The following is an 18892-nucleotide window of genomic DNA, read 5'->3' as shown; positions in this document are numbered from 1 at the left end:
AAAATCCTAATAAAGAATCTAGAGTAACAAGTCCCCCTCAAAAAACCTAACATATATTTGGTAAATAGTTTCCATCCAGAAAACAAGCCTTAACATTCCAATATAAAAATGCAAACACACCCATAAAAATGTGCAAAAGAAGACATAGAAATGAAGAAGACATAGAAATGGCCAAGCACATAAAAAAAGTTTATTAATATCATTGGTCATCAGGAATATAAACATTGAAACCACATTTTGAGACTCTTTCAAACCAACTAGATTGAGCATAATTAGAAAGACTGACAATACCAACTATCAGAAAGGATGTAGAATATACATTAATCAGGGGGAGGCTACAAATGTATATTTAAGTTGCATAACCACTGAAGGTTTCAATAATTCCTAGAAATATTTAACCAAGATAAATGACTATAAATATGTCCAGAGAAAGACTTGTATTCCAAACTATTCATGGAAAAAAAATCAAAGATCCATTAATGGGAGAACAAATTCTCATTGTGTCCATATGTATATATGAGACACATATATATATTATGAGAATATATATATATATTTTGCTATTCAACAACAAAAAGTGATTTGAAAAATATCAATGAATCTCAGCATTAATCTAAACAAAAAGTGACATGCAAGTATGCATAGTGCATAATTCCATTTATGTAAATCTTAAGAACAGGGAAAGTGAAACTTTGTGCTAGGAATTAGAAGAGTGGTTGCCTCTTCAGAAAGTGGGGTGAGAATTTGACTGGAAAAAGTGAGATGGACAATCTAGCTAGATTGCAGAATATGAAGAGGCTAGATGGAAGATGAGTTTGGACAGACCAAGAAGAGCTATGTTCTGATCTATCTTTACCAAAATAATGCTAAAACATTGTTTTTGTTTTTTAAGCACAGGAGGCACAGGGAGGATAAAATCTTTTCCTTTTAATATTAATATTAAATGCAGGGTTAAAAATAACACATTTAGGGTGCCTGGGTGGCTCAGTGGGTTAAGCCTCTGCCTTCGGCTCACATCATGATCTCAGGGTCCTGGGATCCAATCCCGCATTGGGCTCCCTGCTTGGCAGGGAGCCTGCTTCCTCCTCTCCCTCTCTGCCTGCCTTTCTGCCTACTTGTGATCTCTCTCTGTCAAATAAATAAATAAAGCCTTTTTTAAAAAAATAACACATTTAGGGTGCCTGGGTGGCCCAGTCATGATATCAGGTTCCTGGGATTGAGCCCCACATTGGGCTCTATGCTCGGCAGGGAGCAGCTTCCCTTACTCTCTCTGCCAGCCTCTCTGCCTCCTTGTGATCTCTGTCAAATGAATAAATAAAATCTTTAAAAGGAAAAAAACACATTTAAAATCACAAATCCAGTAGTTAGATGAAGGATTACATTGCAAATTTAATTCCTTAGAAGTATTCCATAAATGTTATCCTCATTCTTTTAGTGGGCAGACCTTGCTCTGTTTTCAAAGCCCCTTTATTTCCTTAAAAATATTTTTGTGCAGGATCCATTCATATGGTGTTGGGTCATAAGAGTGTAAATAAAAAACTTTTCTTCATTTGTGAGAAAAAAACAACATTTTTCTTTGGCATACTTTAAAAAACAGCTGAAACTATATAGCTTTAAAGTTGGCAAGATTGCTGTTTTTTTTTAACATTTCATTTATTTATTTGACAGATAAAGAGATCACAAGCAGGCAGAGAGGCAGGCAGAGAGACAGGGGGATGCACGCTGTCCACTGAGCAGAGAGCCCGATGCAGGGCTTGATCCTGGGACCCTGAGACCACAGACTCACTACATAAAAAAGAAACATAATGTGTTTTTGTCTTTTTTGAACACTATAACTTATTTAGGTGTACAAAAGATGTATAAAAGGTAAACAGTGTAAGATAGAATATATTTAAATACTAAATTCAGTCATACAAACCTTAAATGCTATAAACACATTAATGAGGGACATATATGAGAGCTGGTATACTCTAACAAGTCTAGTGGATTGGGTGAGACCGGCTCCATTGCACAAAATTTGAGTTCTTAAAATTTAGAAGAGTAGAGGAAATATTGTTAACATTCATATTTTCCCTAGAACACTTCTGACAGGTATTTTCTTTCTAGATCACTACATAATCTTATCATATGGCTAAAATCACCTATTTTTATCGATTCCCCCCAACTGTGGCATAAGTAGTCATGACAGTATTCTCCACATCTATGTTCTAGCAAATCAATTCCTAAAAATCACTTCACCATGGAAACTGTATGCTTGTGCATACTTAAGTATGATATCTCCAGGAGACTAAATCTTTTTGAGGACAATGCCAAGCCTGCACCTTCAAAAAAACCTCTGTGTTCTCAAGAACTAGCATAGATTGTGATGGTTAGTCAACAGAAGCCCCAATAAATGTGTGTAATGGATCAAAAATACATCACTTTATTTCTGATTTCTGCTTTGGAATATGGATAGCAGGAAATAGGGTTACTCTAAACTCAAACAAACTGAAGCCAAAAATATCAAGACTAACATCACCTTTTATGGCTTATTTAAACAGACCAGAGAATTGAGGTCACATGGCCCTTATGTGGCCCAAAGTCTAAGGAGGAACAGGTGACTTCAGGGGAACAGGAACTCAGGAGAACTCACTTACTCTCAATAAACATATCTAGACATAGAAGGCTTTAGCTAGAATAGTTGACTAGTTTGACGAAGGTCAAGTACAGGCTGCAGGAATATGTGAAACAAGGTAATTACAATAGGTAAATGCAGACTCCAATGCACTAAGCACTATCTGAACAAAATTACTCAGGCTTAACTCAAATCCTAATGAGAATAATACTAACTTTTCACTTATGGCCTGGTCGAATGGGAAGATTTACTTATTTTCAGACATAAAAACTATTTACCTCAGTTTCTACTGACCTACATGAGTTGTCCATCTTTGAATAAAATATCATGAAACTGAAAAATCAAGAAATAACACACCATGAGAGACAGGGCAATCAACAGAATGAACCTAAGAGGTGACACAGATGTTGGAATTTTGTGACAGGGAATTTTAAATAATGATGATTAATATGATTAAGTTGCCCATGGAAAAGATGACAGCATATAAAATCAGATGGGTAATCTCAGCAAAGGTATGTACCCAATGAGAAAAAAATCAAATTGGAATGTTATAAGTTTAAAAAAAAAAAACTTGGTAAAAAAGGTTTTCAATGGTTTCATCAACAGACTTGATAAAAATGATGAAAGAGGTATTAACATGATAATAGGTTGATATTAATTAGCTCCAGTAAAATAAAAAGGGAATAAACATTGAAATAAAACAAAATGAAACATCTAACAGGAGTAGGACAATATTAAATGGCCTAAAACATGTACCACTTGATTGCCAGAAGGACACAAATAGGGAAATAGTTAAAGATTAAATAAACCATATCTGAGAATTTTCCAAAATTAATGACTGACACCCATACTCAATTTCACAAGTGAAGAGATAAACAAAACCTTTTTTATACAAATAAAAACTGAGATAATTCATTGTTAGAGGATCTGCTCTATAAAATTAGAAATTTAGTACAGTAAATTAATTACTCAGGTAAGAAAGCTATAGATAAGTCAAGTAGTGAGGTAACCCAGAGTTTAACAATGACACTGCTACCTTTTTAGGGCAGAAGAAACAACAGAAGCAGCTTGTGTCGCAAGAACAAGGAAACTGCTATCTAGTGGGAGCTCTACATAGAATGGGTTCTCTAGCAGCATCTGGAATCTCAGAGAAGCTCCACCACACAGAAAGAATTCCTGAAATAACTACTCCGTCAAGGAATTCAATTGGCTAAATCAAGCTAGAAGAGAGTCAGCCTGGCAAGTGAGGGCAAGATATCTCAGGAACAGAGACTACAGCATCCAGCTTTGAGTGAGGAAGAGATCGGAAAGAAAGAGACCAATGACCTGTTTAGTTTACACTGAAAAAAAAAAAAAATTCTGCAGCCCTTTCACTACAGTATGCCTTAACTCCCAAACAAAACATGATGCCTCTGCTTCATATGGCAAAGAATGTTACCTAAATCATGACTACTCTTCCTTTCTCCCCAAAGTCTCCTCAGTTATTGCATTCATTTCAATAGTCCAAGTAATATGAAGGCTTCCCCATCAAATCCACATGTGGGTTTTTGTGGTCTTGGGACATATGGACTCAACTGTAAATTTTAACACCACTCAAACTATTTATACAATATAACAGGATAAAAAAGAGAGGGGACATAAATGTTTAATATATAGAGGTTTATGTATATAGATAAATAAATTCTCTCTCTCACTCTCATACACACACAAAATAAAACTGATAAATTTCTCATTTCTAGAAGTAGCATTAAAGCTGTAATTATTTTTTCACTCTCTTTTCCTATCACATATGTCTCTCTTGCCCTAAACTATTGTCTGTTAATCACCATTTTTTTTTAAACTTCATGAGAATTAAACTCATTCTTGAAAGGACTACATGTTTAGTTGTCTTGGTTTTACTGAGTTGATGTACTTATCACTGAACATTTAGTATTGAACATGACAGTAACCAGGAGGGCTCTAATGAATCTTCTGTGTCCCAAATATAAACTCTTAATTGCATTATAGTAACAACAACTGAATTTCTCCCTGATAATCAAAATTAATCATCCCAGCCAGTATAGAACTTGCTTTCCACCTTTTGAGCATCAGTGAAATAGTATAAGTACCTGAGAATAATGGGCTTCCAATCCCAATTTAAGGAATCATTGAAATAATAGTAAATGTTTCTAGTTATGTACTAGGAATTTTCCTGAAACACTGTTGATTAAATATGTGTAGTGACTCTAACATTTAGAATATTAATCTTGATATTTCTTGACTTTGAATTTTTATTAGTAAGCCTTTAGTGTTGATCTGGTATAACCCTAATTTTGGAGCCAGTTAAAGCAGACAAAATTGTGTAAACTAATAAATATTTCTCTTTAAAAAAGTGATGACAATCTATAGAGACTTCAGAGAACACTGTTTGCTGTGAAAAGCATGGCGTCCAGAAACCTTAATTGGTCCCTCTTATTGACAACCATACTAATTGGGTTATCTTCAACTGTTGGCATTAGTTGCAGCTCTCTTAATTATGTCAGCTTAAAATGCACAGGGAGAAATATACTGGATTCCATTAGAAACAGATGTTTAAATAATGAGCAAACAAATGTCATGATTAAATACACATAAAACACCTGAACTCTCAAGATTGATGACTTTTGATTCCAAAAATGTTAGAAGTCCACAAAAAATAAAACTTTACATGATTGCATTAAGTGGCACTTTAAAATGATCAAATTTTTAATAATTAAAAAAGTAGAATTTATGAAAATAAGTATATTGAAATTAACTTGTTTCCTATAATTTTTGAGAAAAAATAATTTTTCATTAGGTAATTTAGATTTTACACGAGTTATGGTGAATGAAAGTTTAAAAATGTTAAATCAGGGGGAGGAGTCAAAATGGCGGAGAAGTAGCAGGCTGAGAAGACATCAGGTAGGAGGAGATCAGCTAGATAGCTTATCAAACCATTCGGAACACCTACAAATCCAACAGGAGATTGAAGAGAAAAAGAGCAACAACTCAAGAAACAGAAAATTGACCACTTTCTGAAGATAGGAACAGCAGAGAAGTGAATCCAAAGCAATGGAAAGATAGACAGTGGGGGGAGGGGCTGACTCCCAGCAAGCAGCGGAACAATGGAGCACAAAATCAGAACTTTTAAAAGTCTGTTCCACTGAGGGACATAGCTCCGGAGGCTAAACCGGGGTGAAGCCCATGCAGGGACAGTGTGGTCTCAGGTCCCGCAGGGTCACTGAACAATCAGGGGTGTCTGAGTGTTGCAGAGCTCACAGGTATTAGAGCAGGGAAGCTGGCTACAGAGACAGCGCCAAGGAGTGAGCTCTCAACTCTGGGTTACATTAAATTGTGATCCGTGGTGAGACAACTGCTCTGTGAGTGGGGACCCCACAAGATCCAGGACACCCCCCTGGAAGAGTGCAGGGATCTTCGGGGTTTGGAGACTCCAGGCAAGGCTGTGTGCCAGAGACAGAGATGCTTGGTCATAGACTGAGTGAGCTCAGAGTGCAGCCAGAGACCATGGAGATGGGAGTGGTTGAGTGCTTTTCTCCGAGGGCGCACTGAAGAGTGGGGCCCCAAGTTATTGGCTCTTCTGGGTCAGAGACTGGGAGGCTGCCATTTTCATTCCCATTTCATTCCCAGAGTTCTCTGGAACTCTACAGAAAGTGTTCCTCCAACCAAAGCTCCCAAAAGCGAACCAAGCAGATTACTTAGCCCAGCCCCTGGTAAGGGTGGTGCAATTCTGCCTCAGGCAAAGACACTTGAGAATCACTACAACAGGCCCCTCCCCAAGAACATCAGCAAGAAATCCATCCATGACCAAGTTCACTTACCAAGGAGAACAGCGGAATTCCAGAGAGGGAGAAAGCAAAGCATGGAATTCATGGCTTTCTCCCCAAGATTCTTTAGTCTTGCAAAGTTCATTAATTTTATTTAATTTTATTTTTTTCTTCTAATTTTTTTTAACTTTTACCCTTTCTGCTTTTAACATTTTTTAGCTAGTTTATCTTAACAATACCTTTCAAAAAATATTTTTTGAAACTTCATTACTATAGGCATATTTTATACTTCATTGTATGTAACTTTGTTTTTTGTATACACATAGGATTTTTTTCTTCTAAAAAATTTGGGGTACAACTTTTTCTAATAGATCAAAATAGGTATCTAGCACAGGGCATTGTTCTAATCTCCAGCCTGAGCAATTTCTCTCCACTTTCTTTTTCTTTATTCTCCCAACCAACTTATCAACTCCTTTTTTAGAAATTAAAAAAAAATCATATTTATAGTCATATTCCATTCCTTCATCATGTTTAGCCTTATATATGTTTTTCATTCTTTAAAATTTTGGGAGGTAGTTTCTTCCAAGAGACCAAAATACTCCCAAAATTAAGTGGGTGACACTGTTCTATTCACCAGTCTAATATATATGTATTTTATTTTTTATATTTTTTCTTTATTTTTAAAGTTTTTTCCCTAAATTTCTTTTTACTCCCTTACTTCCCCCACAATTTGGGGTCTCTTCTGACTTGGTTAAAGCACATTTTACTGGAGTCCTTGCCACCCTTTTAGAATTTTATTTGCTCCTTCATATATTCTTATTGGGATAAAATGACAAGGTGGAAAAACTCACCACACAAGAAAAAAAAAATGACAAGAGGCAGTATTGAAGGCCATCAATATGGACATTGGTAATATGTCAGATCTAGAGTTCAGAATGACAATTCTCAAGGTGAGAGCTGGGCTCAAAAAAGGCAGGCAAGATATTAGAGAAACCCTGTCTGGAGAAATAAAAGTCCTTTCTGGAGAAATAAAAGAACTAAAATCTAACCAAGTTGAAATTAAAAAAAAGCTATAAATGAGGTGCAATAAAAAAATGAAGGCTCTTACTGCTAGGATAAACGAGGCAGAAGAGAGAATTAGTGATATAGAAGACCAAATGACAGAAAATAAAGAAGCTGAGCAAAAGAGAGACAAACAACTACTGGACCATGAGGGGAGAATTCAAGAAATAAGTGATAGGATAAGACAAAACAACATTAGAATAATTGGGATTCCAGAAGAAGAAAGAGAGAGGAGAGCAGAAGGTATATTGGAGAGAATTATTGTAGAGAATTTCACTAATACGGCAAAGGGAACAAGCATCAAAATCCAGGATGCTCAGAGAATCCCCCTCAAAATCAGTAAGAATAGGTCCACAACCCATCATCAAATAGTAAAATTTACAAGTCTTAGCAACAAAGAGAAAATCCTGAAAGCAGCCCAGGAAAAGAAGTCTGTAATATACAATGACAGAAATATTAGATTGGCAGCAGACTTATCCAAGGAGACCTGGCAGGCCAGAAAGAACTGGCATGATTTATTCAGAGCACTAAACGAGAAAAACATGCAGCCAAGAATACTCTATCCAGCTAGGCTACCATTGAACATAGAAGGAGAGATAAAAATATTCCAGGACAAACAAAAACTGAAAGAATTTCTAAACACCAAACCAGCTCTACAGGAAATATTGAAAGGGGTCCTCTAAGCAAAGAGAGAGCCTAAAAGTAGTAGACCAGAAAGGAACAGAGACATTATACAGTAACAATCACTTTACAGGCAATACAATGGCACTAAATTCATATCTCTCAATAGTTACCCTGAATGTAAATGGTCTAAATCCTTCAATCAAAAGACATAGGGTATCAGAATGGATAAAAAAACAAAACCCATCAATATTCTGTCTACAAGAAACTCATTTTAGACCCAAATTTACCTCCAGATTTAAAGTGAGGGGGTGGGAAAAATGTACCATGCTAATGGACATCAGAAGAAAGCTGGGGTGGCAATCCTTATATCAGATCAATTAGATTTTAAGCCAAAGACAATAATAAGAGATCAGGAAGGACTCTATATAATACTTAAAGGGTCTGTCCAACAAGAAGACCTGAACAATTTTAAATATCTCTACCCCTAACATGGGAGAAGCCAACTATATAAAGCAGTTAATAACAAAATCAAAGAAACACATCAACAATAATAAAATAATAGTAGGTGACTTTAACACTCTCCTCACTGAAGTGGACAGATCATCCAAGCAAAAGATCAACAAGGAAATAAAGGCCTTAAATACACAATGGACCAGATGGACATCACAGATATATTCAGAACATTCCATTCCAAAGCAACAGAATACACATTCTTCTCTAGTGCACATGGAACATTCTCCAGAATACATCATATCCTGAGTCATAAATCAAGTCTCAACTGGTATCAAAAGACTGGGATCATTCCCTGCATATTTTCAGACCACAATGCTCTGAAGGTAGAACTCAGTCACAAGAGGAAATTTGGAAAGAACCCAAATACATGGAGACTAAACATCATTCTTCTAAAGAATGAATGGGTCAACCAGGAAATTAAAGAAGAATTGAAAGAAAATTCATGGAAACAAATGATAATGAAAACACAATGGTTCAAAATCTGTGGGACACAGCAAAGGCAGTCCTGAGAGGAAAGTATATAGTGATACAAGCCTTTCTCAAGAATCAAGAAAAGTCTCAAATACACTATCTAACCCTACACCTAAAGGAGCTGGAGAAAGAACAACAAAGAAAGCCTAAACCCAGCAGAAGAGAAATCATAAAGATCAGAGAAATAGAAATCAAAAAAACAATAGGACAAATCAATGAAACTAGGAGCTGATTCTTTGAGGGAATTTATAAGATTGATAAACCCTGACCAGACTTATCAAAAAGAAAGGACCCACACAAATAAAACCATGAATGAAAGAAGAGAGATCACAACCAACACCAAAGAAATAAAAATAATTATAAGAAAATGTTATGAGCAACTATACACCAGTAAGTTTGACAATCTAGAAGAAATGGATGCATTGCTAGACACATATAAACCACTATAACTGAATCAAGAAGAAAGAGAAAACCTGAACAGACCCATAACAACTAAGGAGTGTGAAGTAGTCATCAAAAATCTCCCAACAAATGAGAGCCCAGGGCCAGATGGCTTCCCAGGGGAATTCTACCAAACATATAAAGAAGAATTAATTTTATTCTCCTGAAACAGTTCCAAAAAATAGAAATGGAAGGAAAACTTCCAAACCCATTTTATGAGGCCAGCATTACCTTGATCCCCAAACCAGACAAGGATCCCACCAGAAAAGAGAATTACTGACCAATATCCTTGATGAACACAGATGCTAAAATTCTCACCAAAATACTAGTCAATAGGATCCAATAGTACATTAAAAGGATTATTCACCACGACCAAGTGGGATTTATTCCAGGGCTGCAAGTTTGGTTCAACATCTGCAAATCAATCAATGTGATACAATACATTAATAAAATAAAGAACAAGAACCATATGATGTTCTCAATAGATGCTGAAAAAGCATTTGACAAAGTATCTTTTGATAAAGATCCTTTCCTGATCAAAACTCTGCAAAGTGTAGGAATAGAGGGTACATACCTCAATATTATCAAAGCCATCTATGAAAAACCCACCACAAATATTATTCTCAATGGAGAAAAACTGAGAGCTTTTCTGCTAAGGTCAGGAACATGGCAGGGATGTCCATTATCACCACTGCTATTCAACATAGTACTAGAAGTCCTAGCCTCAGCAATCAGACAAAAAAAAAAAAAAAATTAAAGGTATCCAAATTGGCAAAGAAGTCAAACTATCACTCTTTGCAGATGATATGATACTATATGTGGAAAACCCAAAAGATTCCACTCCAAAGGAATTCAGGAATTCAGTAAAGTGTCAGGATATAAAGTCAATGCACAGAAATCAGTTGCATTTCTTTACAACAACAACAAGACAGAAGAAAGAGAAATTAAGGAGTTAATCCCATTTACAGTTATACCCAAAACCATAATATACCTGGGAATAAACCTAACCAAAGAGGCAAAGAATCTATATTCAGAAAACTATAAAGTACTCATGAAAGAAATTGAGGAAACACAAAGAAATGGAAAAATGTTCCATGCTCCTGGATTGGAAGAACAAATATTGTGAAAATGTCTATACTACCTAAAGCAATCCACACATTTAATGCAATCCCTATCAAAATCCCACCGAGTTTTTTTCAAAGAAATGGAACAAATAATCCTAAAATTTATATGGAACCAGAAAAGACCTCAAATAGCCAGAGAAATATTGAAAAAGAAAGCCAAAATTGGTGGTATCAAAATTCCATAATTCCAGACTTCAAGCTCTATTACAAAGCTGTCATCATCAAGACAGTATGGTACTGGCACAAAAGCAGACACATAGACCAATGGAACAGAATGAGAGTTCAGAAATAGAACCTCAACTCTACGGTCAACTAATATTTGACAAAGCTGGAAAGAATGTCCAATGGAAAATAGACAGTCTCTTCAAGAAATGGTGTTGGGAAAACGGACAGCCACATGCAGAAAAATGAAACTGGACTACTTCCTTACACCACAAGCAAAAATAGACTCAAAATGGATGAAAGACTTCAATGTGAGACAATAATCCATCAAAATCCTTGAAGACAACACAGGCAACAACGTCTTTGACCTCAGCCACAGCAACTTTTTTTTAGAAACATTGCCAAAGGCAAGGGAAGCAAGGGCAAAAATGAACTATTGGGATTTCATCAAGATCAAAAGCTTTTGCACAGCAAAGGAAACAGTCAACAAAACCAAAAGACAACTGACAGAATAGGAGAAGATATTTGCAAACAACATATCAGATACAGGGCTAGTATCCAAAATCTATAAAGAGCTTAGCAAACTCAACACCCAAAGAACAAATTATCCAATCAAGAAATGGATAGAGGACATGAACAGACATTTCTGCAAAGAAGACATCCAGATGGCTAACAGACACATGCAAAAATGCTTCACATCACTCAGCATCAGGGATATACAAATCAAAACCACAATGAGATACCACCTTACACCAGTCAGAATGGCTAAAATTGACAAGTCAGGAAATGACAGATGCTGGCGAGGATGCAGAGAAAGGGGAACACTCTTCCACTGTTGGTGGGAATGCAAACTGGTGCAACCACTCTGGAAAACAGCATGGAGGTTCCTCAAAAAGTTGAAAATAGAGCTACGCTATGACCCAGCAACTGTGCTACTGGGTATTTACCCTAAAGATACAAATGTAGTGATCCAAAGGGGCACAGGCACCCAAATATTTATAGCAGCAATGTCCACAACAGCCAAACTATGGAAAGAACCTAGATGTCCATAAACAGATGAATGGATAAAGAAGAAGTGGTATATGCTAAAGAAGATAAAGATAAAAGATAAAGAAGAAGTGGAATTCTATCCAGCCATCAAAAGAAATGAAATCTTGCCATTTGCGATGATGTGGATGGAACTAGAGGGTATTATGCTTAGCGAAATAAGTCAATCAGAGAAAGACAACTGTCATATTTTCTCCCTGATATGAGGATGTGGAGATGCAATATGGGGGGCTTGCATATTAGGAAAAGAGTAAATGAAACAAGATGTGATAAGGAGGGAGACAAACCATAAGAGACTCTTAATCTCACAAATCAAACTGAGGGTTGCTGGGTGGAGGAGGGGTAGGGAGAGGGTGGTGGGATTATGGACATTGGGGAGGGTATGTGCTATGGTGAGTGCTGTGAGGTGTATAAACCTGGCAATTCACAGACCTGTACCCATGGGATTAATACTACAATAAAAAATGTTAAATCAAAGAAAATCTGTCTAATATAAATCATAATTTGCAGGGCACCTGGGTGGCTCAGTGGGTTAAAGTCTCTGCCTTCAGCTCGGGTCATGGCCCCAAGGTCCTGGGATCGAGCCCTGTATCAGGCTCTCTGCTCAGCAGGGAGCCTGCTTCTCCTCCACCCCTCTCTCTGCCTGCCTCTCTGCCTACTTGTGATCTTTGACTGTCAAATAAATAAAATCATTTTAAAAAATAGTAATAATTTTTTAGTTTTCTGTAAACATTTTTTGCATGAAGTTTTTTTTTGAACTGGAATATACCAGTGATCTATATATTCTACTTCATATATAATTTAGTTACTACATATCGACTTAAAAGTTGTTTTTCTTTTCCTTGTGAATAGTCCCACACATCTAATGAACTGAAATGAGCATGAAAGGGTAGCCTTTAATTAAGAGATCAAAGGATGCATTTCCTAAAACAAAAGTATGTGGCAAGATTACTGACTCCAGTTTGCCACCAGCTCAGCACATTGGCTGATGGTATTGATTGCTGAAATACCAACAAATAATGGGACCATAAAGAAATTCAATTATCTATTGCTATACCACCATCAAGATATTAAAAGCAGTCTAGTTGCCTCTGGGTCATTTCAAAATTATAACAATCAAATATATTCCATCAGTGATCTACAATGTAACTAGGTTTTGTTTCTGGGGCTTATATTTCCTTGCTCTTCAATTTAAAAAGATATTTATATTAAAATGGTTGCAATTTGTGTGAAACATATAGGCTTCAAGTACCAAATACGTAGAATTTTGTTGCTACCAGAAAGATGGAAAATATTAATTTGAAATATCACCACTTGATTTCTTAATGATCTTTTGTTCTCTGCTGCTAATTATAGATTCCAGTATGAGAAAAAAAGCTATAAAATGCAAACTTCTTCCCACCATTCTCAGATATTCATGAGTTTCATTTTACTTCATAAATTCTATAAAGAAGAAAATGGTGCTGTGAAAACAGAACTACAAAAATAAAAACATTATACTGACATGAAAACAAAGTGAATTTTGTACTGTGTATAGAGAACCTAGACACATTCCTGTATTTCTACAGGTCTTATGTGAAGCCTCATTCAGGAACTTAATCTCTCATGCCTTGGCTTTCTCATTGTAAAATAAAAAGTTTGCCTTTAACAGCCTTCTGGGGAGATTGCATGTTCTAGTCATTAGTGAAAAGAAACTGACACTTGTATTTAAATACATTTACAGGGGATTCCTCTTCTGTCACTTATCAGCTGTTATTTACGTCCACTTAATCTTGGGAAAGTTACCGTTTCTAAAGATAAGTTTATTGTATCTCTAATAAGGAGATGTAAGTAATTTATCATATTAATAAATAAATATACTTTGCATATTCCAGACACTAAATGAATAACATTTTTTCTTATATGGTCTCTCTTCCCTTTTAAAGTTTCTTCTAGTTCATCCTATGATACTGTACTATGATTCTAATAAATACAAAGCATATTAAATAAATCTAGTATTAATTTGATCATGTATCTCAGCAATATTTGCATGAGCACAATCATCCTACTTGCTTATTTAAGATATTCCAGGCAAATAATTTGCAAATTATGCATAAAAGTAAACTTCACATTAAAAAACTCTGTGGTTAAGGGTTTCTAAAACTTGGTTTAAAAAACAGAAAAAGAGTACAAGTAGCATAAAACTTTCTATCAAGAATATTTGTCATGGCCAGTGCGACAAATTGACCAGGAACGGGAGGGTAAGAGGATGGTGAAAAGAAGAAGTTCAGAGACAAAGAGATGGGGGCAGGAGGAGCACTGAGGAGGATGTCCAACAGTGCCAACTTTATTCAGGGCAGTGAGGCATTATATAGCCAACAGTAACTATTTTCAGCTGGTTACAAAAGAATTTGCTACATGCACAAAAAACCTCCGGACTTCTCCATTACCTACTTCTCAAGGTCTAATTGCAGACCCTCTGGTTTCTTGTGAGAACTAGTGAGAAACGAATGAGGTGCACCTGCAGACAATGGCTGATGTTAGTACAATTGTCCTGTATTGATACCAGAAGTAACAGCAAACCTGAAAGTGATTTATGAGCTGTGCTGGAACAGCAAGGACCAGTTAAGAGTTTATGACCCCAACCAACTTGCTCTCATTTAACTAGTAAACATGTGGGAAGTCACATTGGCGAGCGCACAACACATAGAACAGACCCTTTCTCAGTGCTACTCAACTTTTCTGTCCTAAGCATTTTGTTAGGCTATTCAGACTTTAAAGGAGACACAAGTCAGGGCCTGGTTTGGTCCTCATCTCAAGCCTTATCGCAGCCTCCTACACATATTTTTTCAGGGGCGCCTAGGTGGCTCAGTTGTTGAGTGACCAGCTCTTGGTTTGGGCTCAGGTCATGATCTCAGGGTGGTGAGATGGAGCACCCCGTCAGGCTCCATACTCAACATGGAGTCTGCTTGAAATTGTCTCTCACCCCTTCCCTCTTCTTCCCCTCAATTTCCCTGCATGTGCTCTCTCTCTAAAATAAATAAATAAATAAATAAATAAATAAATAAATAAATAAATAAAATCTTTAAAAAATGTTTATTTCCTTAAACAGAATTTACTGTACTTCCTCAGAGTGCTATACAATATATTTTTTTTCTATTCTGAGGAATTTTAAAGGTTACCAATTATGGGGTTGCATGTTATCCACTGAAAAAAGAAAAAATTTTTGTTCAGTGCAAGGCTAGTTTTTTTGTTTGTTTTGTTTTGTTTTGCTTTTTTACGTTTACTCCCAAGTCCAGTTTAAAGGAAAAAAAAAAAAAACAAACAAAACTTAGAATGTATTTCATTTTTCTTTCTGAAAGTGAAAAACTTAATCCCCATCCTCATATACCTCCATGTTCTGTGACCAGTAAGGCCTATGTCTCAAATCTTTGAGAATTCTTCCACTTAGAGGATGTGAAAACACTGATCCTTGTTCAAGGGACAGAGTTAAGGAAACCAAGAGACAAGCTTATCTTCCTTCCATAGATACATTATTTTTCAAAATAAGCACTTAAAGGCTTAATCTACAATGCTTTCATCAATATGTTACTGATTATGAAAACCTTTAGTTTTTTAAGTGAATGACTATTTTTTTAATGCCTATGAACTAATCATCATTTCATATCCTACATATTTTGGAAAATAATTTAAATTACTACCATTATTTTCATGTTTCCAAAACATAGAAATCGTATGCAATTTATGAAGATGTGTTAAGTGGACCTATGTTAAAGTAATGTAAGATATTAAAAAGTACCACATACGTGTATCTGAGGGAAAATGAGAAAGTAATGCACATCAAGCAAACTTATTAAAATGAAGAAAAGTAATGATTTGACAAAATATAGGATGGGTTCAATGTGTCTGTTCAAATCTAGATTTTGTTTCTCTTATGGATAAGTGTTATTTAATTTTGCCCAATAATGGCAAAATTATGTCTATCTTAAGACTTAAATTAGACTTAGGTCAAGGAGAAAACCAAACTTTTTCAGTTTCCTTCAATTCTTCAGGAGCTACAAATGTTTGGCCAAAATCAAATGAAGAGACAATAAGATCAGGTCATGATTCCAGGGTTCTGAGATCAAGCCCGGCCTAGATCTCCAGGTCTCTCTGCTCTGTGGGGAGTCTGCTTCAACTCACTCTCAGCCACTCCCCCTGCTTGTGTTCCCTCTCCTGCTCTCTCTCTCTCTCTGTCAAATAAATAAATAAACTCTTAAAAAAATAATAGAGGAGAAAAGAGAACCCAACCCTTCTTCTGTCTAGCTGTCTTGCACAATTATTTTTGATTTCTAATTTCAAGGGTTCTTATTGTTAAAATTAGGATAATAATAATACATAATTCACACACTTTAAAAAATTAAATGAATTGATATATGTGAAATGGCTATTATCAAGTGTTTATTAACTGAAATAAAAGAACACAAACAAAAAACATGGCAAAATGGAGAAAAGCTAAGTTTGCTGAAGTATAGTCAGACACAGCTGGATTCTCACATCTACAGAAGATGGCAAGATTTTGAAACATTTTTAAATCTATACAAGGCTTTGAAATGTCTGTTCTCATCTATTATGTAGGTAAAAAAAGTGAAGTTTCCAAAGAGAGATTTGACAATATTTAACAAAGGAGAAGAAATAAAAATTGGGAAACATAAGAGATTATTTCAATCTGCTCAAGAGTTAAACTTAGAGCAGAAAATATTATTTAAATTGCAAATGCCCAAAATTGGTGAGAAAGAATTTAGAAATAATATTTTAACACATCCATGCTCTAATAATAATTATTAATAAAAAACTTAAGTCAGAACTTTCCATCTTGTGAAAAAATCAATAGATAAAATTATCCTGATCCAAAGAGGTCTATAATATCCAGCCATGATCAATAAAGAAGGACTTGGAAATATCAAGGAAGAATAACTAAGCAAAGCTGGGGTCTCTTATCCTTGACCTTATTTTAAAAAATCAGTTAGGCTTACTTATTTTTTTAATTAAATTAAATTTTTTTCAGTGTTTCTAAATTCATTGTTTATGCACCACATTCAGTGCTCCATGCAATACGTGCCCTCGATAATACCCACCACCAAGCTCACCCAATCTCCCTCCTCCCTCCCCTCCAAAATCCTCACTTTGTTTCTCAGAGTCCACAGGCTCTCATGGTTCATCTCCCCCTCCAATTTCCCCTAACTCACTTCTCCTTTACATCTCCCCATGTCCTCCATGTTATTCCTTATGCTTCATAAATAAGAGAAACCATATGCGAATTGACTCTCTCTGCTTGACTTATTTCACTCAGCATAATCTCTTCCAGTCCTGTCCATGTTTGTACAAAAGTTGGGTATTCATCCTTTCTGATGGAGGCACAATACTCCATTGTATATATATATATATATATATATATATATATATATATATATATATACCATATCTTCTTTTTCCATTCAGCTGTTGAAGGACATCTTGGTTCTTTCCACAGGTAGGCAACTGTGGCCATTGTTGCTATGAACATTGGGGCACAAATGGCCTCTTTTCACTACGTCTGTATCTTTGGGGTAAATACACAGTAGTGCAATTGCAAGGTTATAGGGTAGCTCTATTTTTAATTTCTTAAGGAATCTCCACACTGTTTTCCAAAGTGGCTGTACCAACTTACATTCCCACCAACACTGTAAGAGGGTTCCCCTTTCTCCACATCCTCTCCAACACATGTTGTTTACTGTCTTGTTAACTTTGGCCACTCTAACTGGTGTAAGGTGTTATCTCAAAGTGGTTTTGATTTGAATCTCCCTGATGGCTAATGATGATAAACATTTCTTCATGTGTCTGCTAGCCATCTGTATGTCCTCTTTGGAGAAGTGTCTGTTCGTAGTGTACTGCCCATTTTTTTGACGTGATTATCTGTTTTGTGTGTGTTGAGTTTGAGCAGTTCTTTATAGACCTTGGATATAAGCCCTTTGTCTTTTTGCAAATATCTTCTCCCATTCCGTGAGGTGCCTCTTTTTTTTTATTGACTTTTTCCTTTGCTGTGCAGAAGATTTTGATCTTAATGAAGTCCCAAAAGTCCATTTTTGCTTTTGTTTCCTTTTCCTTTGGAGACATATCTTGAAAGAAGTTGCTGTGGCTGATGTCGAAGAGGTTACTGCCTATATCCTTCTCTAGGATTCTGATGGATTTCTGTCTCATGTTGAGGTCTTTTATCCATTTTGAGTTTGTCTTTGTGTTTGATGTAAGAAAATGGCTGATTTTCATTCTTCTACACATAGCTGTCCATTTTTTCCAGCACCACTGTTTGAAGAGACTGTCTTTTTTCCACTGTACATTTTTTCCTGCTTTGTCGAAGATTATTTGATCATAAAGTTGAAGGTCTATATCTGGGCTCTCTACTGTGTTCCACTGGTCTATGTGTCTGTTTTTGTGCCAGTACCATGCTGTTTTGGTGATCACAGCTTTGTAGTAAAGCTTGAAATCAGTCAACATGATGCGTCCAGTTTTGTTTCTCTTTTTCAACGTTTCTTGAGCAATTTGGGGTCTCTTCTGGTTCCATACTAACTTCAGGATTGTTTGCTCCAACTCTTTGAAAAGCACCCATGGAATTTTGATTGGGATGGCATTGAAAGTACAGATTGCTCTAGGCAGTATAGAAATTTTAACAATGTTTATTCATCCAATCCATGAGCATGGAATGCTCTTCCATCTTTTTGTGGCTTCTTCAATTACTTTTATGAGTATTTTGTAGTACCTCAAGTACAGATCCCTTACCTTTTTGGTTAGTGTTATTCCAGGTATCTTATGGTTCTTTGTGCTATAGTAAATGGAATCCATTCTCTCACTTCCCTTTCTATATTTTCATTGTGAGTGTATAAGAAAGCAATTGATTTATGTACACTGATTTTGTATCCTGCCACATTACTGAACTGCTGTATGAGTTCTAGTAGTTTGGGGGTGGAGTCTTTAGAGTTTTCCATGTAAAGTATCATGTCATCTGCAAAGAAAGAGAGTTTGACTTCTTCTTTGCCAATTTGAATACCTTTTATTTC

This window comes from Meles meles, chromosome 8 (assembly GCF_922984935.1).
Source record: "Meles meles chromosome 8, mMelMel3.1 paternal haplotype, whole genome shotgun sequence".
NCBI classification, from domain to species: Eukaryota; Metazoa; Chordata; class Mammalia; order Carnivora; family Mustelidae; genus Meles; species Meles meles.
This window is presented reverse-complemented; position numbering follows the sequence as displayed.